Source organism: Ranitomeya variabilis, chromosome 3, assembly GCF_051348905.1.
Source record: "Ranitomeya variabilis isolate aRanVar5 chromosome 3, aRanVar5.hap1, whole genome shotgun sequence".
Lineage (NCBI taxonomy): Eukaryota > Metazoa > Chordata > Amphibia > Anura > Dendrobatidae > Ranitomeya > Ranitomeya variabilis.
In genome coordinates, this window is record NC_135234.1 from 346,760,373 (window position 1) to 346,782,491 (window position 22,119).

The window sequence follows — 22,119 nt, forward strand, 5'->3', positions numbered from 1 at the left end:
ATTCATCGTCTGCACTGCCCCCCCTGGTGAAATCAGGCCACAACCGCATACTATTTTCTCCATCATATCAACCTGTTGTCGGTAAACAATCAGTGACAATAAAACTAATCAGAAAGCGTACTCCAGTGGCAGAGGAAACTCTACGAGACTGCTTTGACCTCACAGACTGGGAGGTTATATGCGACAGGGGAGAGCATGATGATGTAAATGATATTGTCGGGCGAGAAACGGATTACATAAATTTTTGTACTGACACTGTTGTACCAGCTAAAAAGATTTGATGTTATGCAAATAACAAGCCTTGGATTACAAAAGAATTGAAACACTTAATAAACAAGAAAAAAAATATCATTTAAAATGAAGGATACAAAGAAACTGAAATTGATACAAAGGGATTTAAAGGGGGAAAATTAAGAATGCCCATGAGGCATTCCAAATTAAATTAGAAAATAAAATGTCACACAACAATTACATGGATGTGTGGTCTGGCATGAAACAGCTAACTGGGTTTAAGGCAAAGCCCGAGCGTGAGGAAGTGGATCTGCCCTTGGCTAATGAAATGAATGAGTTTTTCAACAGATTCACCAACACAAGCACAGTGTCATCAGGAATGGGGGATGGAGCTGGAAAACATCAGCAGCATTGACATTGGGGGATAAGCTGCCTGCTTTCACTGTCTCCCAAAGCGACGTGAGAAGACAGTTAGTAGACTTGTTATGGGCAAAGCAGCTGGGCCTGATGGCCTCAGTCCACGTGTCCTCAGAGCATGTGCAAACCAACTGTGTACTGTCTTCCAGCACCTGTTTAACTGGAGCCTTCAATCACAGGGGGTACCAGAACTCTGGAAGACCACCTGCCTGGTGCCGGTTCCTAAGACCACTTTTCCAACTTCCCTACAAGACTATCGTCCAGTGGCCTTAACATCACATGCTATGAAGTCCTTGGAGAGAATAATACTTGCCTACTTGTGTCTGAGGGTGAGGGCTTTTACTGACCCCCTGCAGTTTGTGTACCAGCAGAGATTGGGGGTGGATGATGCTGTAGTGTCTCTGCTACATACAGTACATTCATTCTTGGACAATGATCGAACTGCAGTGTACCATGTTTGTTGACTTCTCAAGTGCTTTCAATACCTTACAGCCGCCCTTACTACGCAATAAGTTGACTGATATGGCGATAGATGAGGGGATGGTGAACTGGATAAACGACTACCTGACGGACAGGCCGCAGTTTGTAAGGATGGGTATCTGGCAGTGTACGTAGCAGTGTTGGAGCCCCTCAGGGTACAGTGTTGTCGCCCTTCCTCTTCACATTGTATACAGCTGACTTTCAGTATAAATCAGATTTTTGTCACCTCCAAAAATTCTCAGATGTCTCAGTGATTGTAGGGGGCATTGTTGGGGGCTGGGGGGAGGAGGAATATAGAAGGTTGGTTTCTGACTTTGTGGATTGGTGCCGGACTAACTGTCTAGAACTGAATGTAAAGAAAACCAAGAAGTTGGTGGTGAGTTATAGAGAGAAAAAGGAGGATTACTTACCGATAGTGTTGAGCGATACCGTCCGATACTTGAAAGTATCGGTATCGGAAAGTATCGGCCGATACCGGCAAAGTATCGGATCTCGCCGATACCGATACCCGATACCAATACAAGTCAATGGGACTCAAGTATTGGAAGGTATCCCTGATGGTTCCCAGGGTCTGAAGGAGAGGAAACTCTCCTTTAGGCCCTGGGATCCATATGAATGTGTAAAATAAAGAATTAAAATAAAAAATATTGATATACTCACCTCTCCGACGCAGCCTGGACCTTACTGCTGTGAACCGGCAGCCTTCTTTGCTTAAAATGAGCGCGTTCAGTACCTTCCATGACGTCACGGCTTCTGATTGGTCGCGTGCCGCTCATGTGACCGCCACGCGACCAATCAGAACCCGTGACGTCATCCCTCAGGTCCTAAATTCCTAGAAGGGAATTTAGGACCTGAGGGATGACGTCGCGGCTTGTGATTGGTCGCGTGGCGGTCACATGAGCGGCACGCGACCAATCAGAAGCCGTGACGTCATGGAAGGTGCTGAACGCGCTCATTTTAAGCAAAGCAGGCTGCCGGTTACTACCAGGGCGCATCAGAGGGTGAGTATATCCCTATTTTTTATTTTAATTCTTTATTTTTTACATGGATATGGATCCCAGGGCCTGAAGGAGAGTTTCCTCTCCTTCAGACCCTGGGAACCATACACTGGGAACTTCCGATTCCGATTCCCGATACCACAAAAGTATCGGATCTCGGTATCGGAATTCCGATACCGCAAGTATCGGACGATGCCCGATACTTGCGGTATCGGAATGCTCAACACTACTTACCGATCAATATTGCTGGCCAGGAGGTTGAGATTGTTGAGAGCTACAAATATTTGGGGGTTCACCTTGACAGTAAACTTGATTGGAGGTGTCATACAGAAAAGGTTTAGAAGAAGGAAATGAGCAGACTGTACTTTCTTCAGAAGCTCAGGTCGTTCAATGTGTGCAGTAAAATGCTGGAAATGTTCTACCAGTCTGTTGTGGCAAGCGCCATCTTTTTTGCTATCATATGCTGGGGCAGTAGATAATACAAATTGTAGACAGATTAAACTAGTGATACCTTCTTTTTATTGCTTTATGTTAATTAGATCTTCCAGGCTATGGTGTGTATGTTGCCCAAAAGATAAAACTACCTCCTCTCCTCATTATACCAGACTTCTCCTCCGTTTGAATCAGTGTCCATTTCGTGTGAGGTGCACAGCCTGAAAACCTGCGCCTGCACATTATGCCTGCTGTTGCTCATCTGCACTGTTCTGTCCTTCTCTTGGCAAAGACTTCAATTTTTTTTTGCAGGTGCCATAGAGTCACTTTAAGTTCCTGTCCCAGTGTTCTCTATCATGCAGAAAAGATGCACACTTGGCTTCTGTCTTACCGCCCTGCATAGTAAACATATAATTTCCAATGCCCCTGTTTAATAAAGTCATGTCAGGGCGCTCTCACAGTTGGCAATCTTCTATAATTTACAGAGAATAACTTTGGTGCAAATTTAATTTCCCAGGAAAGTCCACGCAATTTGGCAAATTTGAATTTTGTCATATCCCCAAATCTCTATCTCATACCTCCTAAATGTAGCTATTTGTATAATGCCCCACTTTCTATTTAGTTAATGGTTCACATCTCTGATGGTAAATCTTGTTAAGAAAAGGGTTAAGCATTCTTCTCAGATGACAAATTTTTAGAAGAGGTATTAGTAATTAGAGACTCCAGGCTCATCAAGAAAGTAATTAGCAAGATTGCTTGCAGTTTACAAAAGCCAGTTCAATTAAAGAGAATAACATTTTTTTTACTTTAACAAAAGGCAGACTTACGCATTCTTGGGCGTGTAAATAAAACTATAATCAGCATGATTAATTTGAAATCTAGGGGAATGGATGGATTAGATTGATGTGTTAAAAGCCTAATGGCTCCCCGAGGAAGGTCCTAGAACTGATTTTAGAGAGGATGCAGGTTCATTAATTGCAAACAACAACGTGAAATATGCAGCTGACAATTGTTTGTTTCCAATACACAGGCTCATTTGGCTTTGAATTGTTTAATATGTGAAACTGGGCTACTAATTCTGCAAATTAATCAAGCTATCATTGTAATGCATTGCTTCAGTCATTAGAACTATGCTATTGTAGTAAAGAAGATCTAAGTAAAAGACAGCTGATAAGTAATACAGTGAGTCTTTTCTTCCAGGCAAGTGAAATTATGTCTTGCTCCACATTCATTCACATGACTAAATTACTAATATATTAACAGATGTAGTTAACCGGTTATACTTATATGCATGAAAAGATCTGGGCACCCAACAAATTCTACCATATTAACAATAAACGCTGGACTTTATGCTTAACCCCTTAACGACTGCCGATATGACTTTTAACGGCGACAGTTATGGGTACTTAAACCACAGCGCCGTTAATTAACGGCGCTGTGGAAAAAGTGAATAGTGCCCCCCAGAGTCGGATTTTCTCTGCTGTCTCGGTTGCTGGAGGTAGCCAAGACCCAAGAGAACATGATTCGGGGTTTTTTTACCGACCCCCGGGTTGCGATCACCGGTAATTAACCGTTTACCGACGGTCGCAAAAGAAAAACAAAAACGCGATTTCCCATTTAATTTCTCTGTCCTCTGATGTGATCGCACATCAGAGGGCAGAGAAATGGGGTCCCAGGTCGCCCCCCCGATACTCACCTGTCTCCCCCGGTGCTCCTCGTGGCTCCCAATGGGCGCCGCCATCTTGTTCCGGCCAAAAAATGGCGGGCGCATGCGCAGTGTGCCCGCCGGCCGGCACCCGGAAGATCTTTGGGGTCTCGGCTGCCGGGGGTAGCCGAGACTCCAAAGAACATGATTGGTGTTGGTTTTTACCGACCCCTGTTTTGTGATCGCTGGTAATTAGCTGTTTACCGGCAGCCGCAAAAGAAAGCAATGTGTCATTCTCTGTCCTCTGATGTGATCGCACATCAGAGGACAGAGAAATAGGGGGATTTAGTGACCCTGTTATACTTACCCGTGTCCCTGGGTCCTTCTGCGCCCCCTCCTGGCCACCAGCTTCTTCATCCAGTAAGAAAATGGTGGGCGCATGTGCAGTGCGCCCGCCATGATCTGCTGGACGGCAGCTAGAGGAGGTTGGCTAAAGCTAGGGTTAGGGTTAGGGTTAGGTTTGGGGCTAAAGTTAGGGTTAAGGCTTAGGTTAGGGTTAGGGCCAGGGTTAGGGCTAGGGCTAGAATTAGGGCTAGGGTTAGGGTTAGGGTTGGGGCTAAAGTTAGGGCTAGGGTTAGGGCTAGGGTTAGGGTTGGGGCTAAAGTTAGGGCTAGGGTTAGGGCTAGGGTTAGGACTAGGGTTAGGGATAGGGTTGGAGCTAAAATTAGGGCTAGGGTTGGGGCTAAAGATAGGGCTAGGGTTAGGGTTGGGGCTAAAGTTAGGGCTAGGTTAGAGTTGAGATTAGGGTTAGGGTTTGGATTACGGTTGGTATTAGGATTAGGGTTGGCATTAGAGTTACGTTTGGGATTAGGGTTAGGTTTGGAATTAGGGTTAAGGTTATGGTTGGGATTAGGGTTAGGGGTGTATTGGGATTAGGGTTAGGTTTGAGGTTAGGGTTGAGACTAGGATTAGAGGTGAGTTGGATTTAGGGTTTTGATTAGGGTTATGGTTAGGGTTGGGATTAGGCTTGTTTTGGGGTTAGGGTTGTGATTAGGGTTGAGCGACTTTTATTTTTATAGGATCGGGTCGGGTTTCACGAAACCCGACTTTCTCAAAAGTCGGGTCGAGCGAAATCGGCCGATCCTATAAAAAAGTCGGGGTCGGCCGAAACAGGAAACCCAATGCAGTGCAATGGGATACTATGGTTCCCAGGGTCTGAAGGAGAGGAAACTCTCCTTCAGGCCCTGGGATCCATATTAATGTGTAAAATAAAGAATTAAATAAAAAATATTGATATACTCACCCGTCCGGAGGCCCCTGGACATCACCGCTGGTAACTGGCAGCCTTCTTTGCTTAAAATGAGCGCGGTCAGGGCCTTCCATGATGTCACGGCTTCTGGTTGGTCGCGTGCCGCTCATGTGTGGTCACATGGGTGGCCGCGACCAATCACAAGCCGTGACGTCATCTAAGGCCCTGAACGCGCTCATTCTTAGGAAGGAAGGCTGCCGGAAAGAAGCCGAGGGTAGGTATATTACTATTAGGTATATACTCACCCTCAGACGCGCCCTGCTTCTTTCCGGCAGCCTTCCTTCTTAAGAATGAGCGTGTTTCAGCCAATTTTGCATTCAAAAAGTCAAACTGCACTCCTTTTCATCCAAGCTCTGCGGTGCCCCTAAACAGTGGTTTACCCCCACATATGGGGTATCGGCGTCTTCAGGAGAAATTGCACAACAAAATTAATTGTTAAATTTCTGTTTTTACACTTGTGAAAATAAAAAAAATGGTTCTGAAGTAAAATGTTTGCAAAAAAAAGTGAAATCTTCATTTTTTCCTTCCGCACTGTTTCATTGTTTCTGCATTATATAATTAGCAAAAAAGTCTGAAAGAACTGAAATTATGTCAAAGCAAAAGGTGGCTACTTTGAAGAACCTAGAATATAAGACATATTTTCAGTTGTTTCATACTTTTTTGTTAAGTATATAATTCCACATGTGTTAATTCAGAGTTTTGATGCCTTCAGTGTGAATGTACAATTTTCATAGTCATGGAAATACAGAAAAATCTTTAAATGAGAAGGTGTGTCCAAACTTTTGGACTGTACTGTATCTCTCTGATTTTAGGGGCATAAAAATACAAAGTTTGAAAATTGCAAAATTTTAAAAATTTTCGCCATATTTCCATTTTTTCATAAATAATCGCAAGTAATATCGAAGAAATGTTACCACTAACATGAAGTACAATATGTAATGAAAAAACAGTCTCTGAATCAGCGGGATCTGTAAAAGCGTTCCAGAGTTGTAACCTCATAAAGTGACAGTGGTCAGAATTGTAAAAATTGGCTCGGTCATTAAGTACCAGATTTGCTCTGTCACTAAGGGGTTAAATGAAATCTGTCAGCTGGTTTTTGCTATGTAATCTGAGAGCTGCACAATGTAGGTGCTGTGAGATCACCGGGGTTCATCAGCTGATGAACTTGTTTGACCTCTCTCACGGCAGCTCAGTGCTACACACTGCAGGAGCGATTACCTCCTGTGTCAGTGTATAGCTGACTGTATTTGACAGCAGTCATATCAGTGACTGCTTTCAAAATCTTCAAGATCATCGTGGGACATTATCTCCTCTGCGGACAAGCACTTTTAGCCATCACGACATCAGTAATAATTGTGGACACAAAAGAATCACGGTCCCCTACCGCATATTGCCATTCAGTACCTAAGTGAGTAGAAATTCTATATCTCACCATTCTACTATTTTTATTTGATTAACATAAAAGCACCTGCTCTTTTTTTTCTCTCTCCCTCTCTCTCTCTTATCCTTTAACCCCTTAAGCCCCGAGGGTGGTTTGCACGTTAATGACCGGGCCAATTTTTACAATTCTGACCACTGTCCCTTTATGAGGTTATAACTCTGGAACGCTTCAAAGGACCTTGGCGATTCTGACACTGTTTTCTCGTGAGATATTGTACTTTATGTTAGTCATAACATTTATTCGATATAGCTTGCATTTATTTGTGAAAAAAATGGAAATTTGGCAAAAAATTTTGGAAATTTTGCAATTTTCCAACTTTGAATTTTTATGCCCTTAAATCACAGAGATATGTCACGCAAAATACTTAATAGGTAACATTTCCCACATGTCTACTTTACATCAGCACAATTTTGGAACCAACATTTTTTTTGTTAGGGAGTTATAAGGGTAAAAAGTTGACCAGAAATTTTTCATTTTTACAACACCATTTTTTTTAGGGACCACATCTCATTTGAAGTCATTTTGAGGGGTCTATATGATAGAAAATACCCAAGTGTGACACCATTCTAAAAACTGCACCCTTCAAGGTGCTCAAAACCACATTCAATAAGTTTATTAACCCTTCAGGTGTTTCACAGGAATTTTTTGAATGTTTAAATAAAAATGAACATTTAACTTTTTTTCACACAAAATTTATTTTAGCTCCAATTTGTTTTATTTTACCAATGGTAACAGGAGAAAATGGACCCCAAAGTTGTTGTACAATTTGTTCTGAGTATGCTGATACCCCATATGTGGGGGTAAACCACTGTTTGGGCGCATGGCAGAGCTCGGAAGGGAAGGAGTGCCATTTGACTTTTTAATGCAAAATTGACAGGAATTGAGATGGGATGCCATGTTGCGTTTGGAGAGCCCCTGATGTGCCTAAGCACTGAAACCCCCCACAAGTGACACTATTTTGGAAAGTAGACCCCCTTAGGAACTTATCTAGAGGTGTGGTGAGCACTTTGACCTACCAAGTGCTTCACAGAAGTTTATAATGCAGAGCCGTAAAAATAAAAAATCATATTTTTTCACAAAAAAGATCTTTTCGCCCCCCCAATTTTTTATTTTCCCAAGGGTAAGAGAAGAAATTGGACTGCAAAAGTTGTTGTGCAATTTGTCCGGAGTACGCTGATACCCGACATGTGGGGGTAAACTGTTTGGGCACATGGCAGAGCTTGGAAGGGAAGGAGCGTCATTTGACTTATCAATGCAAAATTGACTGGAATTGAGATGGGACACCATGTCGCGTTTGGAGAGCTCCTGATGTGCCTAAACATTAAAATCCCCCACAAGTAACACCATTTTGGAAACTAGACCCCTAAGGAACTTATCTAGATGTGTTTTGAGAGCCTTGAACCCCCAAGTGTGTCACTACAGTTTATAACGCAGAACCATGAAAATAAAAATTCTCTTTTTTTTTCACAAAAATGATTTTTAGCCCCCAGTTTTGTATTTTCAGAAGGGTAACAGGATAAATTGGACCACAAAAGTTGTTGACCAATTTGTCCTGAGTACGCTGATTCCCTATATGTGACAGGGAACCACTGTTTGGGCGCATGGCAGAGCTCGGAAGGGAAGGAGCGCATTTGGAATGCAGACTTAGATGGATTGGTCTGCAGGCGTCAGGTTGCATGTGCAGAGCCCCTGATGTACCCAAACAGTAGAAACCCCCATAAGTGACCCCATATTGGAAACTAGACCTCCCAAGGAACTTATCTAGAAAACTTTGAACCCCCAAGTGTTTCACTACAGTTTACAACGCAGAGCCATGAAAATAAAAAATCTTTTTTCCCACAAAAATTATTTTTAGCCCCCAAAATTTTTATTTTCACAAGGTTAACAAAATAACTTGGACCCCAAAAGTTGTTGTTCAATTTGTCCCGAGTACGCTGATACCCCATATGTTGGGGTAAACCCCTGTTTGGGCGCATGGGAGAGCTCAGAAGTGAAGGAGCACTGTTTTACTTTTTCAATGAAGAATTGGCTGGAATTGAGATCGGACGCCATGTCGCGTTTGGAGAGCCCCTGATGTGCCTAAACAGTGGAAATGCCCCAATTCTAACTGAAACCCTAATCCAAACACGCCCTTAACCTTAATCCCAACGGTAACCCTAACCACACCCCTAACCCTGACACACCCCTAACTCTAATCCCAACCCTAATCCCAACCGTAAATGTAATCCAAACACTAACTTTAGCCCCAACCCTAACCCTAACTTTAGCCCCAACCCTAACCCTAACTTTAGCCCCAACCATAACCCCAACCCTAACCCTAACCTTAACCCTAACCCTAGCCCTAACGGGAAAATGGAAATAAATACATTTTTTTATTTTATTATTTTTTCCTAACTAAGGGGGTGATGAAGGGGGGCTTTATTTACTTTTATATCATTTTTTATTGCGGATTTTTATGATTGGCAGCTGTCACACACTAAAAGACGCTTTTTATACCAAAAAGTTTTTGCGTCTCCACATTTTGAGACCTATAATTTTTCCATATTTTGGTCCACAGAGTCATGTGAGGTCCTGTTTTTTGCTGAACGAGTTGTCGTTTTTATTGGTAACATTTTCGGGCATGTGACATTTTTTGATCGCTTTTTATTTCGATTTTTGTGAGGCAGAATGACCAAAAACCAGCTACTCATGAATTTCTTTTTTTGGGGGGGCATTTATACCTTTCCATGTTTGGTAAAATTGATAAAGCAGTTTTATTCTTTGGGTCAGTACGATTACAGCAATGCCTCATTTATATCTTTTTTTTATGTTTTGGTGCTTTTATACGATAAAAACTATTTTATAGAAAAAATAATTATTTTGACTTTGCTTTATTCTGAGGACTATAACTTTTTTATTTTTTCACTGATGATGCTGTTTGGTGGCTAATTTTTTTGCGGGACAAGATGACGTTTTCAGCGGTACCATGGTTATTTATAACCGTCTTTTTGATCGCGTGTTATTCCACTTTTTGTTCGGCAGTATGATAATAAAGCGTTGTTTTTTGCCTCGTTTTTTTTTTTTTTTACGGTGTTCACTGAAGGGGTTAACTAGTGGGACAGTTTTATAGGCTGGGTCATTACGGATGCGGCGATACTAAATATGTGTACTTTGATTGTTTTTTTTTTTTTAGATAAAGAAATGTATTTATGGGAATAATATATATATTTTTTCTAATTTAGGAATTTTTTTTTTTAACACATGTGGAAGTTTTTTTTAAAACTTTTTTACTTTGTCCCAGGGGGGGACATCACAGATCGCTGATCTGACAGTTTGCACAGCACTCTGTCAGATCACCGATCTGACTTACAGCGCTGCAGGCTTACCAGCGCCTGCTGTGAGCAGGCACTCGGTAAGCCACCTCCCTGCAGGACCCGGATGCAGCCCCACGGCCATTGTGGATCCAGGCCTGCTGCAGGAGGTAAGAGACGCTCAGAGCAACGCGATCACATTGTGTTGCTCCGAGGGTCTCAGGGAAGCACGCAGGGAGCCCCCTCCCTACGCGATTCTTCACTGTACCGCCGGAACACTGCGATCATGTTTGATCGCAGTGTGCCAGGGGTTAATGTGCCGGAGGCAGTCCGTGACCACTCCTGGCACATAGTGCCGGATGTCAGCTGCGATAGCTGACACCCGGCCGCGATCGGCCGCGCTCCCCTCGTGAGTGCGGCCGATCGCATATGACGTACTATCCTGTCACTTAGAATTAAGTCCCAGGTCACCTTGACAAAATAGTACGTCATATGGGATTAAGGGGTTAATGATTTAGAGATGATCTGCAAAGAGGAGTGGACCAAAACTCCTCCTGACATGTGTGCAAACTTGATCATCAACTACAAAAAAAGTCTGACTTCTGTGCTTGCCAGCAAAGGTTTTGCCACCAAGTATTAAATCTTGTTTGCCAGAGGGATCAAATACTCACTGCAACATGAAAATAAATGTCTAAAATGTATACAATGTGATTTTCTAGATTTTATTTTTGACATTCTATCTATCAATGTTAAAATTAGGGTATCCTTAAAATTATGGACTGTTCATGTCTTTGTCAGTGGGCAAACTTACAAAATCAGCAAGGGATCAAACACTTATTTTCCCCACTGTACATATTTGGTCAAACCAAATGTAAATGTTTTATGGAGGATATGAGCATATGGTCACTTACTAAAGACTACAGGATGAACAGACGTAGAGTGGAGTCCATAGCTTTAACCTTTAAGACTTACAGACTTTTGTCATCACAGAGCACTGGTTACATCAATATTATTGTAATTTAATATTTAGTTTGCTTGGCTTGTTTTATTAGTTATTTGCTTGCTCGTCAGTTCATCCTCAGGAATCAATGTTTATATTCAGTAACAGCAAGCGGAGGAAAATGTGCCGGTTGGATCTTAAGTATACCTTAGGCCAGACTTTACCAATCTCATCTGTCTCTCAAGGTCTCACACCATTGTACTCCCATTCCCAGGCCCATTGTGTTTTGGGGGATAGTAGACCCAGGAGAGCTGTCACCACTAGGGTTTAGCGACTTTCATTTTTTAAAGATCGAGTTGGGTTTTGTGAAACACGACTTTGTCCAGAGTCGAGTCGAGTGCAGTCGGCCGATTATCGCTAAAAGTCGGGGATCGACCGAAACACGAAACCCAAAGCAAGTCAATGGGGAAGCATAGTCGGCAGTGAGTGGAGGCCAGGAAAACACCTACAGTGCCCATTTTAATGCCAAAAACATCCATTCTTGTTTCTGAAGCTTGTCAATCTTAATTAACTTTATAATAATAGTTGTTCAATGGAACTTGGGGGTCATTTGACAAAAGTTGTGGGGGGTAGGGCTGGTTCAAGGTTTTAGTGGGCCCAGGAATCGTGGACTACGTCACGGCGGTGGAGCAGGGAGAGGTAAGTATTTCAACGTTGCAAGTGCTGTGATCCTGAGCAAGCAGGGGGGCACACTTGTTCGCATTGGCACTGGCACAGGGCCCCTCAAAGTACAGCGGTGTGTTTGCATGGCGGGGGCGCCTCCCACCAGCAGCGACACTTTTGCGTACTCTGAGGGGCCCTGTGCCAGTGACGTCGCCAACGAGTATGCCCCCCCCACCTGATGAAGGAACCTGCACTTTCATCTGCACCTTCCTCTTTGTCCCTGTGTAAGGTGGTATAACATGCGGGAAGGGGAACCTTACTTTCAGCAGGGTCAGATTCTGGCTGTGTAGAGTGCAAGGGGAATGTAGTGGTCTAGGTCAATGTACCAGCAGACTCATCTAGCAGTGGCTGGGCAATGGGCAGGATGAGGAGGAAAGAGATATAGGGCTAAAGAATAAAGTAGGCTAAATGCAGTTCAAAATTGGTAACAGGACTAAACAGGCGGCATTGCTTTGTTCAGTGGAGTAGCAAACCCATGAGCAGCAGACACTGTTTTAAGGGCCCAAACACACTAATAGGCCAAATGCAGTTTAATATCTGATACTTTAGGCCAAAAGCCTAAGACTGAAGCTCAGCTTTATTCAGTTGAGGGCAAACACCAGGGAGGGGCAGACATCGTTAGTAGGCCCTAACCACCAATTTTTAAAAACACAGCACTTAATGAGAGCCAGAAGGTTGAAAAAAGATTCAAAGGGTTCAAAAGATTTCCTTCTTGGGATACATTTTTTCCCCCTCTTCCATCGAGATGGATCCTGTCAAGGTTCAGGCTATTGGTGATTGGACGCAACCCTCTTCTCTTAAGAGTCTTCAGAAATTTTTGGGCTTTGCTAACTTTTATCGTCGATTTATTGCTGGTTTTTCTGATGTTGTAAAACCATTGACTGATTTGACTAAGAAGGGTGCTGATGTTGCTGATTGGTCCCCTGATGCTGTGGAGGCCTTTCGGGAGCTCAAGCGCCACTTTTCTTCCGCCCCAGTGTTGCGTCAGCCTGATGTTGCTCTTCCTTTTCAGGTTGAGGTCGACGCTTCTGAAATCGGAGCTGGGGCGGTGTTGTCGCAGAGAAGTTCCGACTGCTCCGTGATGAGACCTTGTGCTTTTTTTTCCCGTAAATTTTCGCCCGCCGAGCGGAATTATGATATTGGGAATCGGGAGCTTTTGGCCATGAAGTGGGCTTTTGAGGAGTGGCGTCACTGGCTTGAGGGGGCCAGACATCAGGTGGTGGTATTGACTGACCACAAAAATTTAATTTACCTTGAGTCTGCCAGGCGCCTGAATCCTAGACAGGCGCGCTGGTCGTTGTTTTTCTCTCGGTTTAATTTTGTGGTGTCTTACCTACCGGGTTCTAAGAATGTTAAGGCGGATGCCCTTTCTAGGAGTTTTGAGCCTGACTCCCCTGGTAATTCTGAGCCCACAGGTATCCTTAAAGATGGAGTGATATTGTCTGCCGTTTCTCCAGACCTGCGGCGGGCCTTGCAGGAGTTTCAGGCGGATAGACCTGATCGTTGCCCACCTGGTAGACTGTTTGTTCCTGATGATTGGACCAGTAGAGTCATCTCTGAGGTTCATTCTTCTGCGTTGGCAGGTCATCCTGGTATCTTTGGTACCAGGGATTTGGTGGCAAGGTCCTTCTGGTGGCCTTCCCTGTCACGAGATGTGCGAGGCTTTGTGCAGTCTTGTGACGTTTGTGCTCGGGCCAAGCCTTGTTGTTCTCGGGCTAGTGGATTGTTGTTACCCTTGCCTATTCCGAAGAGGCCTTGGACGCATGTCATGATCTCAATGGCAAGAGATCATAGCATCAGCATATATAGGAACTAGCTCTTGGAAGATGGGAACTGAGCTGACCATGAACTAAACCTAACACACAACTAGCAGTGGCCGGGTAGCATGCCTACGTTGATTCTAGATGCCCAGCACCAGCCGGAGGACTAAATAATGCTAGCAGAGGAAAATATTAGTCCTAGCTCACCTCTAGAGAAATACCCCAAAAGGAGACAGAGGCCCCCCACATGTATTGGCGGTGAATTAAGATGAAATAACAAACGTAGTATGAAAATAGGTTTAGCAAATTTGAGGTCCACTTACTACATAGCAGAAGACAGAAAGGACACTTTCATGGTCAGCTGAAAACCCTAATCAAAACACCATCCAGAAATTACTTTAAAACTCTGGCATTAACTCATAACACCAGAGTGGCAATTCCTGTTCACAAGAGCTTTCCAGACACAGTAACGAAACTACAGCTGTGAACTGGAACCAAAATGCAAAAACAAACATGGACAAGAGTCCAACTTATCTAGTAGTTGTCTAGGAGCAGGAACAAGCACAGAGAGGCTTCTGATAACATTGTTGACCGGCAAGCAACTAACAGAGCAGCAAGGTTATATAGCGACTCCCACATCTTGATGGGAACAGGTGAACAGAGAAGATGAAGACACCAGTTCAATTCCACCAGTAGCCACCGGGGGAGCCCAGAATCCAAATTCACAACAGTACCCCCCCCTCAAGGAGGGGGCACCGAACCCTCACCAGAACCACCAGGGCGATCAGGATGGGCCCTATGAAAGGCACGAACCAGATCAGAGGCATGAACATCAGATGCATTCACCCAAGAATTATCCTCCTGGCCGTATCCCTTCCACTTGACCAGATACTGGAGTCTCCGTCTGGAAACACGAGAGTCCAAGATTTTCTCCACAACGTACTCCAACTCACCCTCAACCAACACCGGAGCAGGAGGCTCAACGGAAGGCACAACCGGCACCTCATACCTGCGCAATAATGACCGATGAAAAACGTTATGAATAGAAAAGGATGCAGGGAGGTCCAAACGGAAGGAAACAGGGTTAAGAATCTCCAATATCTTATACGGGCCAATGAACCGAGGCTTAAACTTAGGAGAAGAGACCCTCATAGGGACAAAACGAGAAGACAACCACACCAAATCCCCAACACAAAGCCGAGGACCAACACGACGGTGGCGGTCGGCAAAAAGCCGAGTCTTCTCCTGGGACAACCTCAAACCGTCCACCACCTGCCCCCAGATCTGATGCAATCTCTCCACCACAGCATCCACTCCAGGACAATCCGAAGATTCCACCTGACCAGAGGAAAATCGAGGATGAAACCCCGAATTACAGAAAAACGGGGACACCAAAGTGGCAGAGCTGGCCCGATTATTGAGAGCGAACTCCGCCAATGGCAAAAAAGCAACCCAATCATCCTGGTCAGCAGACACAAAACACCTCAGATATGTCTCCAGGGTCTGATTAATCCGCTCGGTCTGGCCATTCGTCTGAGGATGGAAAGCGGACGAAAAAGATAAATCTATGCCCATCCTAGCACAGAATGCCCGCCAAAATCTAGACACGAATTGGGTCCCTCTGTCAGAAACGATATTCTCAGGAATACCATGCAAACGAACAACATTTTGAAAAAACAGAGGAACCAACTCGGAAGAAGAAGGCAACTTGGGCAGAGGAACCAAATGGACCATCTTAGAGAAACGGTCACACACCACCCAGATGACAGACATCTTCTGAGAAACAGGCAGATCTGAAATAAAATCCATCGAGATGTGCGTCCAAGGCCTCTTAGGAATAGGCAAGGGCAACAACAATCCACTAGCCCGAGAACAACAAGGCTTGGCCCGAGCACAAACGTCACAAGACTGCACAAAGCCTCGCACATCTCGTGACAGGGAAGGCCACCAGAAGGACCTTGCCACCAAATCCCTGGTACCAAAAATGCCAGGATGACCTGCCAACGCAGAAGAATGAACCTCAGAGATGACTCTACTGGTCCAATCATCAGGAACAAACAGTTTATCAGGTGGGCAACGATCAGGTCTATCCGCCTGAAACTCCTGCAAGGCCCGCCGCAGGTCTGGAGAAACGGCTGACAATACCACTCCATCCTTAAGGATACCTGTGGGCTCAGAGTTACCAGGCGAGTCAGGCTCAAAACTCCTAGAAAGGGCATCCGCCTTAACATTCTTAGAACCCGGTAGGTATGACACCACAAAATTAAACCGAGAGAAAAATAATGACCAGCGCGCCTGTCTAGGATTCAGGCGCCTGGCGGTCTCAAGATAAATCAAATTTTTGTGGTCAGTCAATACCACCACCTGATGTCTGGCCCCCTCAAGCCAATGGCGCCACTCCTCAAAAGCCCACTTCATGGCCAAAAGCTCCCGATTCCCAACATCATAATTCCGCTCAGCGGGCGAAAATTTACGGGAAAAGAAGGCACAAGGCCTCATCACGGAGCAGTCAGAACTTTTCTGCGACAACACTGCCCCAGCTCCGATCTCAGAAGCGTCGACCTCAACCTGAAAAGGTAGAGCAACATCAGGCTGACGCAACACAGGGGCAGAGGAAAAACGGCGCTTAAGCTCCCGAAAGGCCTCCACAGCATCAGGGGACCAATCAGCAACATCAGCACCCTTCTTAGTCAAATCGGTCAATGGCTTAGCAATATCCGAAAAACCAGCAATAAATCGACGATAAAAGTTAGCAAAGCCCAAAAATTTCTGTAGACTCTTAAGAGAAGAGGGCTGCGTCCAATCACAAATAGCTTGAACCTTGACAGGATCCATTTCAATGGAAGAGGGGGAAAAAATATATCCCAAAAAGGAAATCCTCTGTACCCCAAAAACACACTTAGAACCCTTCACACACAAAGAATTAGACCGCAAAACCTGAAAAACCCTCCTGACTTGCTGGACATGAGAGTCCCAGTCATCCGAAAAAATCAGAATATCATCCAGATACACAATCATAAATTTATCCAAATAATCGCGAAAAATATCATGCATAAAGGACTGGAAAACTGACGGAGCATTTGAAAGACCAAAAGGCATCACTAAATACTCAAAGTGGCCCTCGGGCGTATTAAATGCGGTTTTCCACTCATCCCCCTGCCTGATTCGCACCAAATTATACGCCCCACGAAGGTCAATCTTAGAGAACCACTTGGCCCCCTTTATGCGAGCAAACAAATCAGTCAGCAACGGCAATGGGTATTGATATTTAACAGTGATTTTATTCAAAAGCCGATAATCAATACATGGTCTCAAAGAGCCGTCTTTTTTTGACACAAAGAAAAAACCGGCTCCTAAGGGAGATGACGATGGACGAATATGTCCCTTTTCCAAGGACTCCTTTATATATTCTCGCATAGCAGCATGTTCAGGCACAGACAGATTAAATAAACGACCCTTTGGGTATTTACTACCCGGGATTAAATCTATGGCACAATCGCACTCTCGGTGCGGAGGTAACGAACCAAGCTTGGATTCTTCAAAGACGTCACGATAGTCAGACAGGAACTCAGGAATTTCAGAGGGAATAGATGATGAAATGGAAACCACAGGTACATCCCCATGAGCCCCCTTACATCCCCAGCTCAACACAGACATAGCTCTCCAGTCGAGGACTGGGTTGTGAGATTGCAGCCAAGGCAATCCTAGCACCAAATCATCATGTAGATTATACAGCACCAGAAAGCGAATAATCTCCTGGTGACCCGGATTAATAAGCATAGTTACTTGTGTCCAGTATTGTGGTTTATTATTAGCCAATGGGGTGGAGTCAATCCCCTTCAGAGGAATAGGAGTCTCCAAAGGCTCTAAATCATACCCACAGCGTTTGGCAAAGGACCAATCCATAAGACTCAAAGCGGCGCCAGAGTCGACATAGGCGTCCGTGGTAATAGATGACAAAGAGCAAATCAGGGTCACAGATAGAATAAACTTAGACGGTAAGGTGCAAATGGAAACAGATTTACCAAGTTTTTTAGTGCGCTTAGAGCATGCTGATATAACATGAGTAGAATCACCACAATAGAAACACAACCCATTTTTCCGTCTAAAATTCTGCCGCTCGCTTCGGGACAGAATTCTATCACACTGCATACTCTCTGGCGATTTCTCAGTGGACACCGCCAGATGGTGCACTGGTTTGCGCTCCCGCAAACGCCTATCGATCTGAATAGCCATTGTCATGGACTCATTCAGACCCGCAGGCACAGGGAACCCCACCATAACATCCTTAATGGCATCAGAGAGACCCTCTCTGAAAGTCGCCGCCAGGGCGCACTCATTCCACTGAGTAAGCACAGACCATTTACGGAATCTTTGGCAGTAAATTTCCGCTTCATCTTGCCCCTGAGATAGGGACATCAAAGTTTTTTCTGCCTGAAGCTCCAAATGAGGTTCGTCATAAAGCAACCCCAAGGCCAGAAAAAACGCATCCACATTGAGCAACGCAGGATCCCCTGGTGTCAATGAAAAAGCCCAGTCTTGAGGGTCGCCCCGGAGCAAGGAAATCACAATCCTGACCTGCTGTGCAGGGTCTCCGGCAGAGCGAGATTTCAGGGACAAAAATAATTTGCAATTATTTCGAAAATTCAGAAACCCAGATCTATTCCCCGAGAAAAATTCCGGCAAAGGAATTCTCGGCTCAGATACAGGTGCATGACAAACAAAATCTTGCAAATTTTGTACCTTCGTGGCGAGATTATTCAAACCTGCAGTTACACTCTGAAGATCCATTACAAACAGGTGGACACAGAGCCATTCAAAGATTAGAAGGAGAGAAAAAAAAAAAAAAAAAAAAATTTCAGCAGACTACTTATTTCTCTCCTTTCTCAGCCAAGGATTTTAACCCTTTAGTGGGCCGGTCAAACTGTCATGATCTCAATGGCAAGAGATCATAGCATCAGCATATATAGGAACTAGCTCTTGGAAGATGGGAACTGAGCTGACCATGAACTAAACCTAACACACAACTAGCAGTGGCCGGGTAGCATGCCTACGTTGATTCTAGATGCCCAGCACCAGCCGGAGGACTAAATAATGCTAGCAGAGGAAAATATTAGTCCTAGCTCACCTCTAGAGAAATACCCCAAAAGGAGACAGAGGCCCCCCACATGTATTGGCGGTGAATTAAGATGAAATAACAAACGTAGTATGAAAATAGGTTTAGCAAATTTGAGGTCCACTTACTACATAGCAGAAGACAGAAAGGACACTTTCATGGTCAGCTGAAAACCCTAATCAAAACACCATCCAGAAATTACTTTAAAACTCTGGCATTAACTCATAACACCAGAGTGGCAATTCCTGTTCACAAGAGCTTTCCAGACACAGTAACGAAACTACAGCTGTGAACTGGAACCAAAATGCAAAAACAAACATGGACAAGAGTCCAACTTATCTAGTAGTTGTCTAGGAGCAGGAACAAGCACAGAGAGGCTTCTGATAACATTGTTGACCGGCAAGCAACTAACAGAGCAGCAAGGTTATATAGCGACTCCCACATCTTGATGGGAACAGGTGAACAGAGAAGATGAAGACACCAGTTCAATTCCACCAGTAGCCACCGGGGGAGCCCAGAATCCAAATTCACAACAGACGCACATCTCGATGGATTTTATTTCGGATCTGCCTGTTTCTCATAAGATGTCTGTCATCTGGGTGGTGTGTGACCGTTTCTCTAAGATGGTCCATCTGGTTCCCTTGCCTAAGTTGCCTTCTTCTTCCGAGTTGGTTCCTCTGTTTTTTCAAAATGTTGTTCGTTTGCATGGTATTCCGGAGAATATCGTTTCTGACAGAGGGACCCAATTCGTGTCTAGATTTTGGCGGGCATTCTGTGCTAGGATGGGCATAGATTTGTCTTTTTCGTCTGCTTTCCATCCTCAGACTAATGGCCAGACCAAGCGGACTAATCAGACCTTGGAGACATATTTGAGGTGTTTTGTGTCTGCGGATCAGGATGATTGGGTTGCTTTTTTGCCTTTGGCGGAGTTCGCCCTCAATAATCGGGCCAGCTCTGCCACCTTGGTGTCCCCGTTTTTCTGTAATTCGGGGTTTCATCCTCGATTTTCCTCCGGTCAAGTGGAATCTTCGGATTGTCCTGGAGTGGATGCTGTGGTGGAGAGGTTGCATCAGATTTGGGGGCAGGTGGTGGACAATTTGAAGTTGTCCCAGGAGAAGACTCAGCTTTTTGCCAACCGCCGTCGTCGTGTTGGTCCTCGGCTTTGTGTTGGGGACTTGGTGTGGTTGTCTTCTCGTTTTGTCCCTATGAGGGTTTCTTCTCCTAAGTTTAAGCCTCGGTTCATCGGCCCGTACAAGATATTGGAGATTCTTAACCCTGTGTCCTTCCGTTTGGACCTCCCTGCATCCTTTTCGATTCATAATGTTTTTCATCGGTCATTGTTGCGCAGGTATGAGGTACCGGCTGTGCCTTCCGTTGAGCCTCCTGCTCCGGTGTTGGTTGAGGGTGAGTTGGAGTACGTTGTGGAAAAGATCTTGGACTCTCGTGTTTCCAGACGGAAACTCCAGTATCTGGTCAAATGGAAGGGATACGGTCAGGAGGATAATTCTTGGGTCACTGCCTCTGATGTTCATGCCTCCGATCTTGTCCGTGCCTTTCATAGGGCTCATCCTGATCGCCCTGGTGGTTCTGGTGAGGGTTCGGTGCCCCCTCCTTGAGGGGGGGGTACTGTTGTGAAATTGGATTCTGGGCTCCCCCGGTGGCCACTTGTGGAATTGTACTTGTGTGCATCATCCCCTCTGTTCACCTGCTCCTATCAGGATGTGGGAGTCGCTATATAACCTTGCTCCTCTGTCAGTTTCATGCCGGTCATCAATGTAATCAGAAGCCTTTCTGTGCATGTTCCTGCTACTAGACAACTCCCAGCTAAGTTGGACTTTTGTCCTTGTGTGTTTTTGCATTTTGTTCCTGTTCACAGCTGCTGTTTCGTTACTGTGTCTGGAAAGCTCTTGTGAGCGGAAATTGCCACTCTGGTGTTATGAGTTAATGCTAGAGTCTTAAAGTAATTTCTGGATGGTGTTTTGATAGGGTTTTCTGCTGACCATGAAAGTGCCCTTTCTGTCTTCTTTCTATCTAGTAAGCGGACCTCGATTTTTGCTAAACCTATTTTCATACTACGTTTGTCATTTCATCTAAAATCACCGCCAATATATGTGGGGGCCTCTGTCTGCCTTTTGGGAAAATTTCTCTAGAGGTGAGCCAGGACTGTCTTTTCCTCTGCTAGGATTAGGTAGTTCTCCGGCTGGCGCTGGGCATCTAGGGATAAAAAAACGTAGGCATGCTACCCGGCCACTTCTAGTTGTGCGGCAGGTTTAGTTCATGGTCAGTATAGTTTCCATCTTCCAAGAGCTAGTTCTCATATATGCTGGGCTATGTTCTCTCGCCATTGAGAATCATGACAGGGCAGACACCGTTAGTAGGCCGTAACCAAAGTTGAAGGCCAAATGCAGTTTAATATCTGATACTATAGGCCGAAAGCCAGAAGGTGGAAGCTCAGCTTTATTCAGTTGAGGGCAAACACCAGGGAGGGGCAGACACCGTTAGTAGGCCCTAACCACCAATTTTTAAAAACACAGCACTTAATGAGAGCCAGAAGGTTGAAGCTCAGCTTTATTCAGTTGAGGACAAACACCAGGCAGGGGCAGACACCGTTAGTAGGCCGTAACCAAAGTTGAAGGCCAAATGCAGTTTAATATCTGATACTATAGGCCGAAAGCCAGAAGGTGGAAGCTCAGCTTTATTCAGTTGAGGGCAAACACCAGGGAGGGGCAGACACCGTTAGTAGGCCATAACCACCAATTTTTAAAAACACAGCACTTAATGAGAGCCAGAAGGTTGAAGCTCAGCTTTATTCAGTTGAGGACAAACACCAGGCAGGGGCAGACACCGTTAGTAGGCCGTAACCAAAGTTGAAGGCCAAATGCAGTTTAATATCTGATACTATAGGCCGAAAGCCAGAAGGTGGAAGCTCAGCTTTATTCAGTTGAGGGCAAACACCAGGGAGGGGCAGACACCGTTAGTAGGCCCTAACCACCAATTTTTAAAAACACAGCACTTAATGAGAGCCAGAAGGTTGAAGCTCAGCTTTATTCAGTTGAGGACAAACACCAGGCAGGGGCAGACACCGTTAGTAGGCCGTAACCAAAGTTGAAGGCCAAATGCAGTTTAATATCTGATACTATAGGCCGAAAGCCAGAAGGTGGAAGCTCAGCTTTATTCAGTTGAGGGCAAACACCAGGGAGGGGCAGACACCGTTAGTAGGCCCTAACCACCAATTTTTAAAAACACAGCACTTAATGAGAGCCAGAAGGTTGAAGCTCAGCTTTATTCAGTTGAGGACAAACACCAGGCAGGGGCAGACACCGTTAGTAGGCCGTAA